The sequence below is a fragment of the Miniopterus natalensis genome, chromosome 9 (assembly GCF_054644295.1).
Source record: "Miniopterus natalensis isolate mMinNat1 chromosome 9, mMinNat1.hap1, whole genome shotgun sequence".
Taxonomy (NCBI): domain Eukaryota; kingdom Metazoa; phylum Chordata; class Mammalia; order Chiroptera; family Miniopteridae; genus Miniopterus; species Miniopterus natalensis.
The window spans coordinates 81,500,377-81,520,926 of NC_142089.1; the positions used below are offsets into that span (position 1 = coordinate 81,500,377).

Genomic DNA, 20,550 nt, shown 5'->3' on the forward strand with positions numbered 1-20,550 from the left:
TGGGCCTGAGTTTTTACCAAACAGCCTCTCCCATCTTCTCTTCCCTTGACATAAAAGCTTGAATTATCTGCTTTCTTAAAATAGATTTGAGGACTGGAACCTCCATCTTCTCAACTTTGTGCGGCTCCAAACTCTCATGTTTTGAGTTTTGGCCTTTTGAAGCATCAGACATTTGGCCTTTTGAAGCATCAGACATATGGACTTCGGACTGGTAATATGCCCAGTGGAGCTACAATCACCCCACCCAAAGCCTGATAAGCCATTTGCTCACTTATCCCCCCTTTTTTTTTAACCCTCACTGGAGGAAGGGAGAGAAAGGTGAGGGTGGGGAACTTCGATGTGAGAGAAAAACATCAACTGGTTGCCTCTCGCATTCGCCCCAACCAGAGACCGAACCAGCCACCTAGTTATGTACCTGGATCAGAATTGAACCCTTGGCCTTTTGGTGTACGGGCCGAAGCTCCAACCAAGTGAGCCACTCCAGCCAGGACATTTACCCTTTTTAAAAAATATCTACAGTTAGAATGAGGCAGGAACCGCCGCCATTTTAGGAAGACTCCTCATTTCAGGTATCAGATTACTCGCCTGAATGTACATGTGACCTCATCTGACCTCTGTAACCCCACCCACTATTTTCACGCCACAAGCAGGCCCGACCTCTGACCCTATAAAGCTGACCCAAGCCCTTTGTTCGGGGCCCAGAATTTGGAGACTGCCTCCTCTGGGACCGCATGCGTTAATAAAGGTCTCCTTTCGCCTCCTCCGGTGTACGGCCGAGTCTTTTCCGCTACATTTTGGTTCCCTGACCAGGAAATGACTCACGCGTGCAGGTGCTTTGCCACTGGTAAGGGACCCGCGGGGCATCTGCGGAGCTCAGAAGCGGGAGGGAAGCGCGTGCCTGAGTCTTTTCGGGTCCCGGCCCGTCCGGAGTTCCGCGGACGGCCACTCGCGGAGTCCACCCACCCGGGCTGCCGGGGGAGGAAGAACGGATCTGGACACGGGATGAGATCTCTTCGGAACCAGTGAATGCCCTGGGGAACAGGAGCCCGAGACCAGGCCCACCCTCTGGGTGGAAGGAGAGACTGATCACCTCCCTTGGCCCTTTGGTCACAGGCAGGGACATCCTATCGGGCGGGGATGTCTAGACTCACTTGACTGGAGCGTGCGGTGAGTGAGTGAATGTCTGTGCGGCTCCACAGGCGCTCGCCCACGGAGTCTGAGTGGGCCCCAACCTGCGGTTCCATGGTGACCTCATATGGCTCAGGGCAGCGTCAGACTCTGGGGGACCCCGTCCCTCCCTGCGAGTCTGATCCGGGTCAGGGGTTTATACTGACCTGCCAAAGCTAAGAGGCACCTAAATCCCCGCGAGGGGAGTGGCCAGGCGAGCGAACTGAATACCCCTCCCTTGTTTGTCTGCACCGACGTGGGAGGAAGAGCTATGTGGGGCACCTCATCAACGGTATTAGGTTGTATGCTTAAGAACTTTGACCAGTTCAAGGGACAGGACCCCTCGATGACCCCGGATCAGCTTGACACTTTCTGCTCGGTCAAGTGGCCATCATTCGGGGTAGGCTGGCCCCCTGAGGGAACTCTTAATCTGGGGATCATCCGGGCAGTATACCTAGTAGTGACAGGGAAGCCAGGACATCCCGACCAGTACACATACATAGACAGGTGGCAGGAACTAGCCCAGGAGCTACTGAGTTGGCTTCGCCAGTGCCAGAAATAGACACCCCGAACTGTCGGGGTCACCGGGGCCAAGAAGGCGGCTCCCCGAATACTAGTGGCCTGCCCTAGGGAAGGCCGGCACTCGCCAATCTACAGGAGTGACCCAGAGGAAGAGCCACCATTTAGCACGTCCCTGCCTTACGCCCCAGAGCCGAGAGCCCCAGAACCAAAAGCCCGGGAGCTAGAAACACCCCCACTGTCAGTTTCACCACAGTGTCAGGTGGAAGCAGTCCCAGCCTCACCAATGGCAACCAGACGCCGTCCCAAGCTGGCCCTACAGCTACCCTTAAGGGAGACCCAAGGGCCCCCGCAAGTTGGGCCCGATGGGACTGAGCTACCAGGGCATACGATAGTCTACTATCAGCATTTCACTACTATAGATCTCCTCAACTAGAAGCATCACACTCCCTCGTACTCTGAAAAACCGCGGGCCTTAATCGACCTTACAGAGTCAATTATGCAAACTCACTGGCCCACGTGGTACAACTGCCGTGAGCTACTCCTCACCCTGTTCAGTAGAGAGAAGCGCCGGCGCATACTCCAGGGGGCCCTTCAACACCTAGAAACCACGGCACCAGTGGGGACACTAGACCCGGCACAGTGGGCCAGAACGGCTGCGCCAGAAGTCCGGCCAGAATGGGACCACCACCCCGAAGAGGGCAGGGCGGCGCTGCAGAGGTATCGAGAAGCCCTCCTCCGGGGCGTCCGAGCAGGAGCCAGAAGGCCCACTAATATGTCTAAAGTCGCCAATGTGACCCAACAACCAGATGAATCCCCGGGAGATTTCTACGAGCGACTGTGTGAGGCATACCAAATTTATACGCCATTTGACCCCGAGGGTGCACTGGAAAAGGGAGTGCCCCAACAGGAAGAAGAAGAGGCAGATCCAGGGTGCTCCTCAGCCTGAGACCCCCGCCCCAACTGTCCTCAGCCTGACGGGCACAGACTCAGACTAGGACAGACCAGGCTCCCTGAATCTTGGCCCCCACGAGCCCATGGTCAAGTTAACTGTGGGGGGCCAAACTCTCCCTTTCACAGTAGACACAGGAGCTGAGCACTCCATGGTAACCACTGCCATAGCCCCCCCGTCGGGGCGTGAGATCTCCATTGTAGGGGCAACCAGACTATCGAGTGGCCCGAAGAGGTTCTGCCAAGCCCGAACAGTAGAATTAGGGGGCCATCAAGTGAGACATGAATTCCTGTACCTCCCAGAGTGCCCAGTCCCACTCCTGGGATGGGACCTGCTGGCCAAACTAGGGGCCCAGATCTCCTTTCAGCCATCGGGGAAAGCCCACTTACAGGTCGGGGCACCGTCTGTGATGGCAGTCCTCATTCCCAGGGGAGAGGAGTACCTCCTCTATGAGAAACTAGAAAGAAACACCAGAGGAAAAACCCCTACCAGCCGGGTGGTCGGCGCGGAGGGCAGAACTGTGGGCAATCCAGACAGGGTGTGCTCAGACTACGACTGGCATCTGGGAACTGCCAGATGGGTGGCTGTATGTGCCCCAGACCCAGGCGAGCAATCTAGTGAGGCAATGCCACACCCTGACTCATCTAGGGAAAACGTCCCTGGAGGCCTTGCTAAAGAAATATTACTACTTCCCCAACCTGGCCAGCATATGCGCTACAACTGTGGCCCGGCATACAACCCGCGCGCGGAACAACGCTGCTCCACACCCACAAAGGACCGTCGGCATTCAACACCGGACAGCAGCCCTTTGAGGACCTGCAGGTCGACTTCACGGAAATAAAGCTAAGCTGGGGTTACAAGTACTTGCTAGTCCTTGTCTGCGCCTTTTTGGGGTGGGTAGAGGCTTTCCCCACCCAGACTGAGGAAAGCCGAGAGGTAGTAAAAGCCCTTTTAAGAGAAATAATTCCCCGCTTTGGACTGCCAACCTCCATCGGCAGCGATAATGGGCCAGCCTTTGTCGCCAAAGTCATCTAGGAGCTAGCAAGGCAACTAAGAATAACCTGGAGGCTACACACGGCGTACAGACCTCAAAGCTCAGGGAAGGTGGAGCGGATGAATCGAACTCTGAAGGAGACACTAGCAAAGTTCCATCAAGAGACTGACCTGTCATGGCCTGATTTACTCCCCTTAGCTTTGTTCAGGGTTCGAAACGCTCCTAACCCCACAGGCTACACACCCTTCGAGCTCGTGTACGGGCGACCACCAGCAATATTGCCCATCCCTAGGGGAGAACTACGAATAATCAGGGAAGCCAATCATACTAGGAATATCCAGAAACTAGGGAAGACACTAGAACAGGTACACAAGGCCGGACTAGGCCCAGACCCAGTCCCTAGAGGGGGGCCAGCACACCCTTTTAGGCCAGAAGATTACATGCGGGTTAAGGACTGGAGGAAGGAGCCACTCCAGCCGGCTTGGACGGGACCCCACTTAGTCATATTAACAACCCCTACTGCCCTTAAGATTGCAGGAGCAGTGCCCTGGGTCCATCACACCCGAGTCAAGAGGGCAGCCGATCCTGAGGTCAACGGAGAACCTGAGGACCGGCCCCAGCCGAGGCTACCCTCCTTGAAGCTAAGGAAAGGACCGACCCACGAATGGATCGTTGTCCAGAATAGCACCTCGCAGCTGCCAGGCTCCTCGCCACAATCTTCGGAGTAGGACTGGTGGTGATGGCACCTCAGGACTGGAACCTGTGGGGGCGGGTAGCCCTTGGGGGACTATACCTCAGTTTTGCTTGTTTGTGTGGATATACAGTTTGCTTCCTATAAGTGCCCCTGCCGTTATCACAGTTCCCCGGTCCCAGTACAGCACCCCGAGAGAGAGAATAAGACTCTCGGGTGTAGTATTGTATGTAGTTGAAGGAAACCCCTTTTCCTATAGCACTGACATGCCACCAGACTGTGCAAAACCAAACAAGGCTCAGTGTACCTGGAATAATAAGGTCTACTGGACAGGGGTTATGCAGGGAACTAGGGGCTACCAGGCTCACAAGTGCCAAGGATATGGACCACCCGGGCGGCAGGTATGTTGGGACCTAATATGGCCATTAAGTAACACAGAAAGTAAAGGAATTAAAAGGAAGCATACAGAGAGGTAGAGAGGAGACTAGGAACTGGAATTGGGGCCTAGACACTCAGGCCTGGGTCCAGTGGCTCGTTCCGTTAATCAGGCCCGTTCTTATCATCCTAATAGGAATATCTATCAGGCCGTATGTAATTAGAACGGCCATCCGGGCCCTAGAAACCACTGTTACCAGAAGGGCCACCGCCAAGATTCTAGCCCTTCAGCAGGTCCATTATTGGAGACTCTGGGAAACTGAAGACCCGGAGGAGAGGGACGTGGATCATGATGCAATAACTGCTGCAGCAACAATGGCATCAGAGGGGGGAAATGAAGCAGGAACCGCCACCATTTTAGGAAGACTCCCCATTTCAGGTATCAGCTTACCTGCCTGAATGTACATGTGACCTCATCCGACCTCTGTAACCCCGCCCACTATTTTCGCCCCACAAGCAGGCCCGAACTCCGACCCTATAAAGCTGACAAGCCCTTTGTTCGGGGCCCAGAATTTGGAGACTGCCTCCTCCGGGACAGCATGCGTTAAATAAAGGTCTCCTTTCGCCTCCTCCGGTGTACGGCGTGAGTCTTTTCCGCTACAAGAATAGAAACCTCAGGGGAAAAAAGGAAAGAAAGTTAAAGGGTTATAATGAGTTCATTTAATACCAAGATATTCGGAACAATCTACTGGAAATTGGAAAGTTAAAGGACAGGAAAATGATAAACAACAAAAAATCCTATCTTTCTGTACCACAAATCAACATAAGTTCCCTCTCATCTTAGTTATAATGAGGAAAAACAAGGGAGAGAAATATCTTGGCCCACAGAAAATGCAAGATGAAGGCAAACTGGATAGATCAGATCATTAAAACATTACAAAATATTTTAGTTATACACTGTTTCTTGGATTAAGAGCCCATTTTTGCCAGAAATTAATGATTCACTTTTGTAAATAATTACACATCCTAGAGTGGAAAGTAGGTGTTTTTAGTATCCACCTCAGACAGTACAGAGCAGTTACAGTATCTTAACTTTCATCCTTCCCATGTGATAATTCAATATATTTTAATGTACACATTTGTAATTTTGAATATTTTAATATGCATATATTTTAAAGTGTTTCAGATTATAAAATGTCATACAATTTACTGTAAACTATGCTATGCTATGTGGCAATAACCCTGCAATTAAGTTAATTATCCTCATTAGATAAATTAAGACACAATGGTACACAGAAAGTAAAGTTTATTCAAGGTCACAGCGTCCCCAAATCTGACCTGAAATTTGAGCTCTTGGTCTCACACCATGCTGCCTTCCATTCCACTTTCCACATTCTGTGCACTTTCCATTAGCATACATTTCCTGTTAATTATCTTCATAGCTGTTAGAATAACTACCTTGTTAAAAGAGAACATTTAACTCCCCACTTAACAAGCCCATGCTTTTGGTTACGCAGGCTACATTTTACATTTTGGGGTACATCTCAGAAGATTAACAAGAATTTAAATTGCTCAAAATTAAATGTTCTATAGATTTCCACTGAGATTACTTCAGAGCCAAGATTGTATAAAATACCCTTTAAAAATCTTCTAGATTAAAATTACTACAGCTATAGTCTGAGGCAAAATTTAAGGCTCGAGACCAGTTTTTCTACTTGCCACGTAAAGACCCACTGAGAGTGTGAGACTATCCCAACTCCGTTAAGAGGGAGGTGCTCTTCAACCTCTGTGGCTCATCCCAGTCTGTCAGCTTTCAGAGTCCACCACTCTCACTCACCACAATGAAAAGTCCGTAAACATAAAAGACTGTACTTTCTTTCTTCTCATCATTTACTTTAAAAAACAACTGTTTGTTTGAAACAAAAGAAAGGGGTCCACATCTGGGGCAGGATAGTAACAAGTCAGGAAAATTTGCTGGCAAGTAGAATGGGGAAACTGAGACGGCTGAATCGAACTCTGGCCTCATCCAGCACCCTGACTCACCTGCGGCCTTCTCCCTTGCCCAACCACCCCCTTAAGCATTAAGCTCCCAGGACAATGAGGTTCTGATAAGCAACAAATAATCTTAGGAACTAAGCCTCAGGTCTGTTGACCACAGAGACAGAGTTTTAAACTAACGAAGACATTTAGGCCTCAGCTGTGTTTCAACTCCAGGTACAGGAAAGAAGCAAAAACAAACGATGAGCCAGGTACAGAAACCTGGGTATGGGGTAGGAAGCCCCAGATAGCTAGCAATGGGTGAAACTGGGAAAACAAGAAACTTGTCCCCAGGGTAATTTATCCTTCCCCAGCATACCGCTGGTCATGTGGTTTAGACACCTTGAGTGTTCCTCCCTAAATATAATATCTAGGCCTCAGTTAGGTTTCAGCTCCAGGCCCAGATAAGCAGGGAAACCTGACAAGTGGCACCTTGATAGCCTCAGCACCAGATACACTGACTAATACACCACACCCCCCAACCAATCAGTGGAGACTATGACCCTGACCCTGAAAGTGCACCAGGTAAGCTGATGAATATTCTATTAAGATCCTCCTCTGAGACCTCCCCTAGGATTCCTGCATGCAAGAGAGAGATCAATAAGCTCAGAACAAAGGACCCAGTGTGCACTCCCCATCTCCATCCCTCAGGGGGGACCCCATGAAACTTGCAACCAGGGGAGCAGTGGGCAGCGGCAGTTAGTCCCGGGCTTATCCCCTGAACCTGTCTCCAAGGTTCCCTTCTCTCTCTCCAACTTCTCAGTGAGCCAGAGCAGCCCGGCCCAGGTTCTCCTGTTGCTTCTTCTGTGCTCTTCCTTGTCTCACCATCCCAAGTATATTTTTGCTGCCATCACGGACCCAATATCCTTTGGCTCAGTGCCGTGTAGCCCTTCCCTTTGGATATCCCCATCCCCTTTTAATAAATTTAATTTTTTTGAAGGCCTGCTGTTGTGTGTCTGCCGATGCAAGTGGGTCAGTGTCAGAGCCTTTTAGAGACTCGTATAGCGGTTTAGCAATGAGTCCAAATCCTGGTATCCAGATTCAACATAAACTTGCCATGCCTAGAAGTGTTCCGAGATGCTTCCTTGTTTGGGGTGGCCCTATACATAGGATAACCTCTTTACGTTGGACCAACAACTTTCTCTGACCAGAGCTAAGGACATGGTCAAGATATATTACTGTTTGTTTAGAAATCTGGACCTTGACAGGGGAAACTTTGTATTTTCGTTCTCCCAAGAAATTGAGGACCCGGATGGTGTTTTTGTTGATTTCTCCAGAGTGGGACTATCGTTAGTATGTTGTTTACATGTTATAAGAGAGCAGCAGAATTTAAAGTAAGTTCCCTAAATTCTCTGGCAACAATGTTCCCCAATAAATGTGAGCTGTTCCAGAAGCCCTGCGGCAGGACTGTCTACCTGAACTGCTGTGTGACATTAGTGGCTGGGCCAGTCTACTCAAACACAAAGGCTGAGGGTGCACAAGGAGGCATCTGTAAGGTCTAAGACAGTAAGCCAGGCAGTGCATCTGGCGTCTGAACTGAAACACGGTACGAGTTAGGTACTACAGGATGCAAGGGAGTGACTGCCTCTTTTATGACTCAAAGGTTTTGTACCACTCTATATTCTGTTTGGTTTCAGTACAGGTAAAATTGGGGTATTGCAGGGAGATTGACGTGGGACTATAAGGCCATGTTTTATAAATTTATCTATGAGGGTCTGGAGGCCTCACTTGGCCTCTGGTTTAAGAGGATACTGGTGTTTACATGGGAATTTAGTATGGCCCTTGAGAGAGAATTTTACTGGTTGAGCAGATTTAGGTTGGCCTGGGACTCCCCTGACCCAAACCTAGGGGTCTACTTGGTCCCATATCTCAGGAGGGATTATATGATGCTGGGGTTTTTCAAGGGGATGCAGACTAGCCAGAAATAAACCATGAGTACTGGTAGGCTTAAAGTAGCTCCTAACACAGCCAAAAAATCTCTTCCTAATAACAGACATGGACACTCAGGCATAACTAGAAATCTATCATTCACTAAAATGTCTCCCAGATACAGGGAAGAGGCTCGGGAAACCATTTAGACATGACCTTCCCCTTTATCTACACAATGGAGCAGGTTTTTTGAAGACAAAGGACCAAAATATGAAGTTAAAACAGAGTAAGGGGATTCTATATCAATTAAACATTGAATAGGTTTACCTGCTACATCAAGGACAACTTGTGGTTTTTCAGGCTTTGATCTCCGTGTTTCTTTTGGGAGCCTTCGAGAACCATGGGCTCCAAAGATGTCAATGCCCCCACTGCCACAATCAAGACCAAGGGTACCATCTAGTTTATGGACTGGTGCCGACTGGCTTCAAAGCTGGCATTAATTACCAGCCTCTCACTGTGGAACCTGACAGAGACCTGGCCAAAGTACAGGGAGCTGTGTGCATGCTGAGCAACACCACAGCTACTGCTGAGGCCTGGGTTCACCTGGACCACAAGTTTGACCTGATGTATGCCAAGACTGCCTTTGTTCACTGGTACACGAGTGAGGGCACGAAGTAATGAGAGTTTTCTGAGGCCCGTGAGGACATGACTGCCCTTGAGAAGGATTATGAGGAGGATGGTGTGGATTCTGTTGAAGGAGAGGGTGAGAAAGGAGAGGAATATTAAAGTTAAAATGTCACAATGGTGCTGCTTTTACAGGGAAGTTTATTTTGTTTTAAACATTTAAAAGCTGTGGTCTGATCAGTTAATTTGTATGTAGCAATTGTATGCTTTATTTTATTTTTAAATATATCTTTATTGATTTCAGAGAGAGAAAGGGAGAGGGAGGGAGAGACATCAATGATGAGAGTCATCACTGATTGGCTGCCTCTGCACGAGCCCCTTCGAGCCCTCAACTCAGGTATGTGCCCTGACCAGGAATTGAACGGAGATCTCCTGGATCAACTACTGAGCCATGCCTGGCCAGGTGCAATTGTTTGCTTTAAAACATGATACTTTGCAGACAGAATCTGTCCATTTCTCCGATTAGTTTGAATAAAGTATTCCTTGTCTTAAAAAAAAAAAAAGAGTAAAGTAAGAAAAGAAAAATGACTGGGCTCAGAACAAAAATATCAACTAAACCTTAAGAGATGGTGGGAATTAAATCACTGATTATTCCTCCCTCAAAACTCTCAATGAGAAATCATTAAGGGGCTTCATAATTCCTCTCATTTAGGCAGAGATGCAATGACCTCACTAGTTAATAGAATTTTTACAGAACTTGGGCTCCACAAGACTATCAAGAAAGTTACAGCCCGGCCGGGCGTGGCTCAGCGGTTAAGCATTGACCTAGGATCCAGGGGATCGGGGTTCAATTCCCGGTCAGCATACATGCCCGGGTTGTGGGCTCGATACCCAGTAGGGGGCCTGCAGGAGGCAGCGATCAACAACTCTCTTATCATTGATGTTTCTATCTTCTCTCTCTCCCTCTCTTTTCCTCTCTCTGAAATCAATAAAGATATATATATATTTTTAAAGTTACAAAGGCTTGCAATTTATGCTATACTAGTACCCTAGGAGGAGAGATTAGAACCCCTCCCTCTCCTCTTAACCCCCTCCCCATCCAAAGACAGGGAACCTACCCAGAAAAGACTGGCAAATAGATTTTACTCAAATGCCACTCTCCTGTGGAAATAAATGCTAATGTTTATTGACACCTTCACAGGCTGGGTGGAAGCATACTCAACTGAAACAGAAAAGGCCCAGAAGGTTGCCAAGTTCTTACTAAAAGGAATCATTCCCCGATTTGGACTTCCTAAGTCTTTACAAAGTGACAGTGGCAGTTCTCATTTCTAAAATTACTCAACAAGTGTCCTCTGCTTTGGGCATACAATGTCAGCTCCACACTAGCTGGAGACCCCAAACCCCAGGAAAAGTTGAAAGGGCCAATCAGACTCTCAAGAAAATCCTAGCGAAAGTGTGCTAAGGGACATCAGAGAGCTGGGTAAAACTCTTACTTAGAGCTCTTCTTAGACTAAGAGCAGCCCCAAAAGCACATCTTAACCTCAACCCTTTTGAAATAATATATGGGAAGCCCTTCCTTACTTCTGACTTTCCATTAGACACTGAAACTCATGAACTTGTCAAATACCTAGCTAACTTAGGACAAGTACAAAAAACCCTAACTGAATGTGGCAATAAAATTCTGTCTATGCCCAATCAGAGGTTAGTCCCCACTCTAATTAGCCCAGGAGACCTAGTCCTTCTCAAAACTTGAAAGGAAGGCTCTCCCACTAATCAATTACAACCTAAGTAGAAAGGCCGCCACCACTGCACAGCTGTAAAACTCCAAGGGATTACTAGGTGGGTTCACCTGTCCAGAATTAAACCTTTCTCCTGAGCATTCCTAGGAGAGCCCTGAAGAGGGAGACCACGAGCACACCTATGGCTGCCAACCCCTTGAGGGCTAGAAGTTTCTCTTTGAGAAAGCCTCCTGTCTAGAAGCTGTCACACTACAGATGACTCCATCATAAGAACACCAGCTTGTCCAGCAGCACCATCCTCTAGACACCATCATCCTTTGGACACTGTGTATGCCGCCTCCCAGGGACAGCATGCTGACCTGGACTTTGCAACAACCCTCTTCCCTGCGTGAGGATCCCCTTTCCCTCTTTGCTCCTTTCTTTCTTTGACAGTAGGGAGAACCTCTGGGCCTTAAGCTAGGCAGGACTATGCCCCTTTGACAGCACAAAAGTTACAGAAGATGAGACCATCACCCATTTACCCTTGTAAGATTACAAGGCTCACGTTCTCTAGGGGGAGAGATGTTAGCATAGGGAGCTAGTTTTATATAAGGAAGGAAGCAAAAGGGAATTAAATAGTATGTTTAATAAACTGGGAAGCTAAAGTAGGTATCAGGACAGCATTCTTATCTAGTCTGCAGGGAAACTACTGCATATAACAGACTTATTTACACACTCCAGGGGACTGCCCCCTAGGAGACTTAATCAATCCTCAGAATAAACTGGAAAATCTCCCCAGTGCTGCTGCCTGGTATTGAATTCCCAGAGGGAGGAGGAGTGGAAATTCCTCTGCTGGGCACAAGTGCAATAGAAACCAGGTGACATAACAGAACTTTTGGACAAGCACAGAGAGAACAAGAGTGATGATATAGAGGGGCAGAGCCCAACCTGAAAAAACTGGAAAGGTAATAGGACTGGGTAGAGGGTGTGGAACCCCAGTAGGTCCAGGAACAGGATTTGCTGGGAGAAAGGCCCAACTCAGGCCCAGGAAAATTCAGAAAGTTGAGCTGGATGGTTTGAATGGTGCTTTGTTCTTTACTGTAATCCAAGAAAATATAACAGGAAGCTCATAGCAGTTGCTTCTAGAGACCGCTCGCCCTCTACATGCCTGAGGGTGTATTAATTCTCTTAACCCCAAATAAAATCTTGCCATCGTGTATAAACTTCTCCACATGGACACCACAAAAGAACTCATTTCACTGGCAACAAAAGAAGCAAAACGGACCAACTTCAGAGTGAGTCTGCGCCTGCAGTGAGTTAGTTCTTGGGATTTTATGTTTCTAAGGGGAAGCTGTCTCCAAACTTTGGGGCATCAAATTCTGACTCTACCCTCTGGTTGGGAGGGGGCCCTGTTCCTGACATGGTCCATCTGGAAGTGTTTGTTCCCCTCAGCTCCCCTTCCACTTGTGGTTTAGTTTCCATTATAATGATGGTAGAATGAGCTTTGGGGTCGTCTGGTCAATTTTCCCCCCATGTTGGAATGGTCAGGTTCTAGCCATTCCTTGTTGTTACTGACTTCTGGGACCACCAAGTGGGCTTACCGGTCATAAACTGTTTCTCTTTGATCATGCCTGGGGTGGGGGCTCTGGTGAGAGGATATAGGCTCCTACTTCCTTGTTCCACTGTCAGGATTTTCCCCTAACTTCTTTTTATCCTGCCTCACATCCATTGAGTCAAAAGCAAGAGCCCTGAAGAAGAGGGTATTCTGCCTCCCTGCTCCCTGCCTACCTGCAGTATCTCTTCCCTGGGTCTCCAGCCTGCAGCCTGCCCTACAGATTTCAGATTTCTCCACAATCATATGAGTCAACTAATTCCTTAAAATAAATCCCTCTATTGTACATATAGAGCCAATTGGTCCTGTTTCTCTGGAGACCCTGACAAATACAGATATGGTGATTTTCCACATGTCAGAACACCAAATGGCTGAATTATGAGGTGCACACACAGAGCACGGGTCAGTGCTGCATAGGCGGGAGAGCACCAGTCACAAAGCGCCTGGACTCTGGGAGCTCACACTTCTCCTTGAGGCAAGATGGAGCCACTGACGGTTTTACGCAGAGGAGGGACATTATCAGATGGTCATTTCAGTTAGAACTCATCGGCAGCAAATGAATGAAAAATGGAGAGACTAGAGGTAGACCAGGTAGGAGGTGACTGCTATAGCCCAGGCAGGATAAGGTGACCTATCTGGGCAGCAAGGGGACCAGAAGAAATAGCTATGTAAACTGTTAGGGTATAAAATCAACAGGACCTGCTAGTAAAGACAGGAGGGTGAAGGAAGAAGAGAACAGGATGACCATGGTTTTCACTTTCGCTCCATAATGCACTGTGATGCTGCTCTGAATTAGGATGAGAATAACAAGGAACGAGTGAAGGGAGGAGAGAGATCATCTTTGGGCATATGGAGTAGGAAAAGAGACTAATGAAACACCTACATTGAAATGCTGAGGCATTTGGAATTAAGGGTCTGGAACTCAGGTAACAAATCTGTGCTGGAGACAATGCTTTGGGACTCACAAGAAGGGAGTAGCTACAGCTGTGGGCATACAAACTAGGTAGAGAAGGCAGCTGGGAATGGGATCTTAAGATGTGCCAACTTTCAAAAGTGGGAGGAATAAGCAGAGGAGGAAGAGGGGGAGGCAGCATTGATAGTGAGGTAGAAAAGAAACCAGCAGAAGGCAGAAAGTCAAGAAAAAGTGCCTTGCAAACAGCAGGTGCCAAGAAATCATGGGAAACAAGGACCAAAGTTACACTGGGTTAGCAATGAAATGTCTTTGATAGTCTTAGAAAATAAGGTTTCAGGATGTGATGGGACAGTAACCAAACACAGTGAGTTAAACAGTATTTAAGAGACGTGAACACAATGACTGAAGACACTTAGCTGAGAAATAAATGCTGTGGGAATAATCAGAGGAATAGCTTTTCTGACAGCCCTCTGTGGACCCCTAGAAATTACCCATCCCTACTGCAGCTCAACTTAATTCAGCTTTCACTGTAGGGATCTCTAAAGCAGACTGCTGACTACAGGGCAACAAGGACCTCTGGCTATTAGACTCAGACAACCAGGAATTGTCAGTTGGAGTATGATATTGGAAACCTTGCAATACGCCAAAAAGTTGGAAAGTATTTTCAATTTGCAACCAACTGCTTCCCGATTAAAAAATCTTAATAATACTTCTTATAGGAGAAATCCATTTATTCTAAAAAGAGTTTATCAAGTAGTTTTAGCTATTTTACATATACTTTTAGAGTTACAGGAGCAAAAGGGATCAGTGGTGAGAAATATTTTGTGTACAAGTTTAATACTGTGTCTCAGAACAAATGCTCATAAAGAAAAATATCATGAGCACAGCATTTGTTGACTAACATCAAGTACCTTCATAAAAACATGTTTATTTGGACATGAAAAGTTAGTAAAGTATTCCTGTCAAAATTGTAGCATATCTTCAAGAAAAGAATTCTGGGGTAAGGTAGACTAATGTTCAGAACAGTTAGTAGTAAAAAATTAATGTGCATTTATCATGTGCCAAGCACTGTGTCCTTAACATGAATCATCTCATCCTCACCCCATGAGGTAGGTAGTGTTATTATCCCCACCTTACAAAAGAGAAACTGAGGCACAGAGGACTAAATACCTGCTCTGGAGCCACAGAACTAAGAACTGGGAGAGAAGCCATCTGAACACGGATGTGCCTATACTCATATTGACTTTCAGCCTTTCCTCATATTGACTCTATTAAAACAGAGGGGCAGAGCAAACAGCCCCTTTACCTTACACTTCCTCTGTTAGTGAAGGCCCTGCCCCTACACCAGCTCTGTCCTGCAGTTGATTATGGCTGGTCCCACACCACTCTGTGTGCGTCACGGATCATCTGCTAACCCTTAGGTTTTCCAGCTTGCATCCGGATCAGTGTGTTTGTTATAGACCATCACTGGGGACCAATATCACTCCTTACTTACACATTACACTAGGAAACCAAAGGGAACAATTGTGAAATCCTACCACAGAGTAGCATAAGGAAATGCTAAAGGGTGAAATGAGAGGGGTGGATTCAGGAAAGTGCCAGTTTCCATCTGGACCATGACCTACAAATATCATTAATGCTCCTTCCAGAATTATTTAAATAAGAGTCCACTGTTTGCCTTCTAAACTCTCCTAAGGTACAACTGCAACCCACAAGGCAGTCAGGACCAAAGGAGGGCAGGGACTACCATTACAGCTCTCCTGCCCCTCTCACTTCCTGGCATGTGAAACTCATAATAAGCCCACTCCAACCCTTGAAGACCTAACCTGAATAAGAGGGGGGGAAGGGGGGGAGGAGGAGCAGGGCATAGAGACAAAAAAGGGGAAAAAAAGTAAAAAGAAAAAACTACCGGGGAGAAAACAAAGAGGAAGGGGAGAGAAAACAATCACACAAGGGACAGTTTCTCAAAGATAGTACCCAGCCAGGTGAGCAGTCAAGATCTACCCCCTGTGTTTTGTTTTGTTTTTTACTAATGCTTTCCAACATTTCACCATGTCTACAAAACCCAAGACCAATTTTTAAGAGAAAATGAACTGAGAAATCCAGATAGAACCTTACCCTTGTGCCAGGTGAGGAGACTCTATCTCTACCCACCTAAGATAAAGAGCAATCCCAGTGTTCATGCTGTTCTAGGTACTTGCCAACAACATACTTGATTTCTCTCAGATCTGGCATTGGATTCAGCATCCTGGTTCTTGGGTAGAAATAATATAAAACCTGTGAAGTTAGAATCTTTTCTACCCAAATGCAGTCCACAAACTTTGAAAGAGTATGTCAGAGCTGTAAGCCCTGTGAGATCATGATCACTAGCTGGATTGAGGAGTTAGATTTGCATATGATTACTGTCCATAAGAATAAGAGTGGGGGCCCAACCAGAGTGGCTCAGCAGTTGAGTATCAACCTAGGATCCAGGAGATCATGGTTCGATTCCTGGTCAGGGCACATGCCCGGGCTGCGGGCTTGATCACCAGCACGGGGGGCATTCAGGAGGTAGCCAATCAATGAGTCTCATCATTGATGTTTTTATCTCTCTCTCCTTCTCCCTTCCTCTCTCTAAAATCAATTAAAAAAAAAAAAAGAATAAGAGTGGGGAAGAGGAAAGAGACTTTCCCTTGTCAATCTATGTTTTTTTGGCAAGTGTCTACTAATTAAATAACCATGAGAGTAATGAGAAAAATTAACAAAATTTAATACTAATGTACATATGGGAACCCCACATACATGAGAGTCAGATACCCCACATACATGGGAGGTTCAGAGGCATAAAGGTAAAATGGTGTACTTATGGCATTCTGAGCCGAGAATGAGGTAAGGCTCCTTGGGGTTTCAAAGGGGAGATCATTCACAGGACAATAAGAAGAGCAGATGGTCAGTAATAAGAAGTTTGCCCTGCCCTAAAGAGAAGTCATAAAAAGTTATCTCTGGTAATAACTTTTATTATGGGCAAGGCCCCTAGTTTAAATTCTTTCAGGAAGAAGTAAAAGTTCCTTGTGAGGCCACAGGGTCTCAACTGCCTTCAGCTCAAAATAATTCACATGCCAAAGCAGCACAAGTGGGGGAAGCCTGTTCTAAACCTTTTAAGTGCAACTAAATATTGCCATCAGTGTGTGTTATACTTAAATTTAAATATTAATAAGTCAAGTTAATAAAGTGCTTTCACAAAGACATCATTAACAAAAGTTAAGTGAAAAATATACCAAGAGCAACACTCCCAACAACGAAGTAAACAACAACCTCCCAATCAGAATTAGTAATCAAATATAAGTATCTGAAGTTGCAACCTTCAATCAACATCACAGAAATTTTTTTTGTTTTTACATATAACATATTAAAAATTAATGAACTCTAATTCTATTTGCATTTATTTCCCTAAATTACATTATCTCACTGAAAATATAAAACCAATAAAAACAAGTAACATTTGAACTACAATATACAAGCAGATGTCCATGATAATTGTAATAGAGACCAAAAAGGTGCTACAATGGTTATATATTAGAAATCTTGAAGATGGTGTTTTCTTCACCCCTGAACCCAGAAGTGTGCTCCACAGTTCCCTAGTCCCTTGTACTCAGGCAGTACTTGCTGACTCCTAAAGAAGCATTCAGGAAAGATTCCACATCCACTATATGATCCATATCCTCTTCTAGGCCAATAACTCAGGCTCACTCTCTCTGAGCTCCAGCAAGGCAGTAGGAAATTGAAATGAACCAGACATACAAGGAGGAACTGAATTGTCCAGCATCAGGCTGAGAGCTAAGGAGCAGCTTTCTCGCAGACAGAAGTGATGGCAGAGGCCATTGTTCCTTTGATGAGCCTTTCTCCCACAGAGCCAGCAGGTAGGCACCGTATCTCAGACTCCATCAACCTGGCCCACACTGTTTACCCTACTCTGGTGATTCCCTGAAGCTCCTGCTCCAACCAACTTTCGGGCCCACCCAAGCTGTTTCCAGTGGCTTTTCCATGTGAATAGCCTGCCTTGGCTCATGCTTCAGACTTTCTAAAATCTCTCAAACAAGGAACATCTGTCCTCAGTGTGTCCAGGACCTCTCGTTAAGTGGCCCCGGGCCCAGCACTTGCAGCAGCCAACCTTGGTTCGCAGCTTGGCCTCACCTGGGCACCTCCAAGCCCAGCACAAGAAGCAGTCATCTGCAGATCACTCTGTAGCTCATGCCGGGTGGCCCCAGGCAGAATACAGGCTGTAACTGACTTTGGCCTACACCTCCTGGGAGGCCCCAGAGCCAGCTCACCCACAGGACAACTTCTGACCACGTTAAAGCACCACCACCCAATCACCTCAACAGTAATACACTCAAGGGGCAGACTCAGCAAGCACCAGAGCCCTGCTAAAGTATGTCCTGCTCTGTGGAGTGGGCCCCTGCACAGCCAATCCTCCAAGGTGATGGTCAGTGGTCAAAGCCAGTCCTTGCAGCTGATACGCCTACGGGTAAATCCCTCCCACTGACGTGCCAGCAGCAATTAAGGCTCAACCAACTACAAGAGGAAGGCATACACAGCCTGGAGGAGTCTCTATACATACACAACATTCGGGACATGAAGGTGCTGCACACCATCCGGGAGATGCCCCCAAACCCGGCAGGCCTGTGCACACTGTCCATCAACAATGACAACTGCTACCTGGCGTACCATGGCAGCGCCACCACTGGAGAGGTGCAGGTCTTCAACACCATTAACTTGAGAGCTGCCAACATGATCCCAGCTCACGACAGTCCTTTAGCTGCGCTGGCTTTCGACGCCAGTGGAACTAAGCTCACTACTGCTTCTGAGAAGGGGACCATGATTAGGGTATTTTCCATTCCAGAGAGACAGAAACTCTTTGAGTTCCAGAGGGGAGTTAAGAGGTGTGTGAGCATCTGCTGGCTGGCCTTCAGCATGGACGGCATGTTCCTCTCCGCCTCCAGCAACACGGAGACTATGCACATCTTCAAACTCGAGACTATGAAGGAAAAGCCTCAGGAGGAGCCCACCATCTGGACCAGGTACTTCAGAAAGGTGCTCATGGCTTCCACCAGCTACTTGCGCTCCCAAGTACCAGAAATGTTCAACCAGGGAAAAGCCTTCGTCACAGTGCACCTGCCCTTCTGTGGCCACAAAAACATCTGCGCCCTAGCCACAATTCAGAAGATTCCCCAGTTGCTGCTGGGAGCTTCCAATGGGTACTTGTACATGTACAACCTGGACCCCCAGGAAGGGGGCGAGTGCACCCTCATGAAGCAGCACAAGTTGGATGGCAGCATGGAAACAACCAATGAAATCTTAGACTCCACCTCTCATGACTGCCCCTTAGTGACTCAGACCTACAGCACCCGCATCTCCAACAAGACTGGCCTACACGGATGAGCTGACTTATGTGGGTGGCATGTGTCTGAAAGAGGAAGCCAGTGCCCTGCGGCTGGAGGACAATGAGCATCCTCCCATGATTCTTCGGAAGGAATAAATGTGACCTGTGAACTCTGACCCCAAAGCAGAGAACACTGGCTGACAGAGGATTTTGTGTTATGCTGCTATGAACTTTGACCTGAGTTGGGGGAGAGGATGGCAGAGACTTAAAAAGAAAAGATTGTAGCTGTAGTCTCATTCCCAACTGTTGAGACATTCAAAAAAAAAAAAAAGAAAACCTATTTGAAAAAACGACTGAAAACTTCCCTAACTTGGTGAAGGAAACAGACATATAAGTCCAGGAAGCACAGGCAGTCCCAAACAAGAACCACCCAAAGAAGCCCACACCAAGACACATCATAAGTAAAATGCCAAAGGTTAGAGACAAAGAGAGAATGTTACAAGCTGCAAGAGATAAGTGGTTAGTTACCTACAAAGGAGCTCCCATAAGACTGTCAACAGAAACTTTGCAGACCAGAAGGGATTGGCAAGAAATATTCAAAGTGATGAAAAGCAAGGACCTACAAGGAAGATTACTTTACCCAGCAAAGCTATCATTTATAATCAAAGGACATATAAAGAGCTTCCCAGGCAATAGCTAAAGGTGTTCATCACCACCAAATCAGTATTACATGAATTGTTAAAGGATCTTCCTTAAGAAGAAGAAAAGAGATTAAAAATATGAACAATATGCCTGGTCGATGCTCAACTGCTGAGCATTGACCTAGGAGCCAGGAGATCTTGGTTCAATTCCCTGTCAGAGCATATGCCCAGGTTGCAGGCTTGATCCCTGGTGGGGGACATGCAGGAGGCAGCCAATCAGTGACCATTCTCTCATCATTGCTGTTTCTACCTCTCTCTCTCCCTCTCCCTTCCTCTCTCTGAAATCAATAAAGATATATTTTTAAAATATATGAACAATAAAATGACAATAAATACATATCAACAATTGAATCTAACAAACAAAATAAAAGAACAAGCAGAACAGAAACAGACTCACTGATACAGAGAAAATTCTGACAGTTGCCAGATGGGAGTAAGACAGGCTAGTAAGCCAGGCCAAGTGGAATAGGTAAAAACTGAGACAAATGCAATTTACAGCCATCTAGTAAAACACAAAATCCTATCTTCTGTAACCAAGGACACTTAAGAGTAAATAGTTTCCACTTCTCCGAAACCAGAGGGTAAACAGCTCAAATCACCCTACTCAGGGAGACAGATAGCAGAAATCAAATTAGTGCCATTTGCCAACCACACCCAAGGACAGATGAAGTTAAAGGAATAAGTCTCATTTTGACACATCAGCATAAAACTGATGAATGTTCTACTGAGACCCTCCCCTAAAACCACCACTAAACTCCCAGCCTTTAAAAACCCTCAAAACGAAGGTCCCAAGGCACAGTCTCCCTCTGGGCATCATGCCTGCACCAATCCCTTTCCCTTCTTTTTCCCCCACAGGCACACACCTCCTAAACTCTAAGGGTCCCCACAAGACTTGCAACCAGGGAAGCAATGGGCAGCAGCAGCTCGTCCCAGGCTAACCCCCTCAACCTGTTTCCAAGGCCCCCTTTTCTTTGACTTCCCAATAAGCTAAAGCAGCCCAGCCTAGGCTCTCCTGC

General features: G+C 46.9%; 1 protein-coding gene and 1 pseudogene across 1 annotated transcript in view; one reads left to right on the forward strand and one right to left on the reverse strand.

Moving 5' to 3' along the window:
• GMDS (GDP-mannose 4,6-dehydratase) overlaps positions 1–20,550 on the reverse strand; it is a 570,121-nt gene that overhangs the window by 535,313 nt on the left and 14,258 nt on the right. The gene's annotated exons all lie outside the window — the stretch shown is intronic.
• On the forward strand, positions 18,056–18,989 carry LOC107544473 (WD repeat domain phosphoinositide-interacting protein 2 pseudogene; annotated as a pseudogene).